Raw genomic sequence first — 2,705 nt, 5'->3', positions numbered from 1 at the left:
CTGCGTGTGTCTGTGTGTGTCCACGTGTCTGCGTGTGTCTGCGTGTGTCCACGTGTCTGCGTGTGTCTGCATGTGTCTGTGTGTGTCCACGTGTCTGCGTGTGTCTGCGTGTGTCTGTGTGTGTCCACGTGTCTGCGTGTGTCTGCGTGTGTCTGTGTGTGTCCACGTGTCTGCGTGTGTCTGCGTGTGTCTGCGTGTGTCCACGTGTCTGCGTGTGTCCGCGTGTGTCTGCGTGTGTCCACGTGTCTGCGTGTGTCTGCGTGTGTCCGCGTGTGTCTGCGTGTGTCCACGTGTCTGCGTGTGTCCGCGTGTGTCTGCGTGTGTCCACGTGTCTGCGTGTGTCCGCGTGTGTCTGCGTGTGTCCACGTGTCTGCATGTGTCCACGTGTCCGTGTGTCTGCGTGTGTCCACGTGTCCGTGTGTCCACGTGTCCGTGTGTCTGCGTGTGTCCACGTGTCTGCGTGTGTCCACGTGTCTGCGTGTGTCCACGTGTCCGCGTGTCTGTGTGTCTGCGTGTGTCCGCGCGTGTCCGCGCGTGTCTGCGTGTGTCTGCGCGGTGGTGTTGGGGTTGGGGGGGGTCGGCACGGCGCTGCGAGTTCAGAGCAGAAGACAGCGGAGACTTTAATGAAATTCAGCGCCGCTCAGGACGACAACGACGACGACGACAACGACGATGACGACGACGCAGCTCCAACGGCAACCGCCGCCACGGCAACCGCCACCACGGCAACGGCCACCACGGCAAACACCACCTCGCAACCGCCGCCGCCACGGCAACCGCCGCCGCCACGGCAACCGGCACCACGGCAACCGCCGCCGCCACGGCAACCGGCACCACGGCAACCGCCCGCCACGGCAACCACCGCCACGGCAACCGCCCGCCACGGCAACCACCGCCACGGCAACCGCCACCACGGCAAACACCACCTCGCAACCGCCGCCGCCACGGCAACCGGCACCACGGCAACCGCCCGCCACGGCAACCGCCGCCACGGCAACCGCCACCACGGCAAACACCACCTCGCAACCGCCGCCGCCACGGCAACCGCCGCCGCCACGGCAACCGGCACCACGGCAACCGCCCGCCACGGCAACCACCGCCACGGCAACCGCCGCCACGGCAACCACCGCCACGGCAACCGCCGCCGCCACGGCAACCACCGCCACGGCAACCGCCGCCGCCACGGCAACCGCCCCCCGCCAGCGTCGGCAATGACCACCGGCCTCGATGGCGGCCATTGGGAATGAAGTCCTGGGGGTGTCGCCGCCAGCGTCGTCATCTTCGTCGTTTTTGTCGTCACTCGGCGATAACGAAGAGGAGGGGGGGGAGGGGAGGGGGGCCACGGGGTGGGGTGGTGGAGGGACTTACTAAAAAAAAAGGCCACCCTCCCCCCCACCTCCCCCGATCCCCTCTCGTCTCCCGCACAAAATAATAATTGTGAATCGTGATTAATATCGTAACGGGGGCGGAGGGGGGGGAGAGTTAGATCGCGCGGTATTTACACGTATGTATAACGTCCCTTAAAAAACACACTCCGTGTCTCTCTCACTCACTCGCTCGCTCACTCACACGCTCACACTCGCTCACACACTCGCTCACACTCGCTCACACACTCGCTCACACGCTCGCTCACACACTCGCTCACACTCGCTCACACGCTCGCTCACACACTCGCTCACACGCTCGCTCACACACTCGCTCACACTCGTTCACACTCGCTCACACTCGCACTCGCTCACACTCATACTGTCACTCGCTCACACTCTCACACTCTCACACTCACACTCGCTCTCTCACTCACTCTCTCTCAGACTCGCTCACACTCGCTCGCTCACTCACACGCTCGCTCACACACTCGCTCACACACTCGCTCACACTCATACTGTCACTCTCTCACTCGCTCACACACTCAGACTCGCTCACACTCGCTCACACACTCGCTCACACTCGTTCACACTCTCACTCGCTCACACTCGTTCACACTCTCACTCGCTCACACTCGCACTCGCTCACACTCATACTGTCACTCGCTCACACTCTCACACTCTCACACTCACACTCGCTCTCTCACTCACTCTCTCTCAGACTCGCTCACACTCGCTCGCTCACTCACACGCTCGCTCACACACTCGCTCACACTCGCTCACACTCATACTGTCACTCTCTCACTCGCTCACACACTCAGACTCGCTCACACTCGCTCACACACTCGCTCACACTCGCAGACTCGCTCACACTCGTTCACACTCTCACTCGCTCACACTCGTTCACACTCTCACTCGCTCACACTCGCACTCGCTCACACTCATACTGTCACTCGCTCACACTCTCACACTCTCACACTCACACTCGCTCTCTCACTCACTCTCTCTCAGACTCGCTCACACTCGCTCGCTCACTCACACGCTCGCTCACACACTCGCTCACACTCGCTCACACTCATACTGTCACTCTCTCACTCGCTCACACACTCAGACTCGCTCACACTCGCTCACACACTCGCTCACACACTCGCTCACACTCGCAGACTCGCTCACACTCGTTCACACTCGCTCACACTCATACTGTCACTCTCTCACTCGCTCACACTCTCACACTCACACTCGCTCTCTCACTCACTCTCTCTCAGACTCACTCACACTCGCTCGCTCACTCACACGCTCGCTCACACACTCGCTCACACACTCGCTCACACTCGTTCACAC

This window comes from Lethenteron reissneri, unplaced genomic scaffold (assembly GCF_015708825.2).
Source record: "Lethenteron reissneri isolate LAM-NWPU_2019-01 unplaced genomic scaffold, ASM1570882v1 scaffold_668, whole genome shotgun sequence".
NCBI classification, from domain to species: Eukaryota; Metazoa; Chordata; class Hyperoartia; order Petromyzontiformes; family Petromyzontidae; genus Lethenteron; species Lethenteron reissneri.
Note: the sequence above shows the minus strand (reverse complement) of the source record.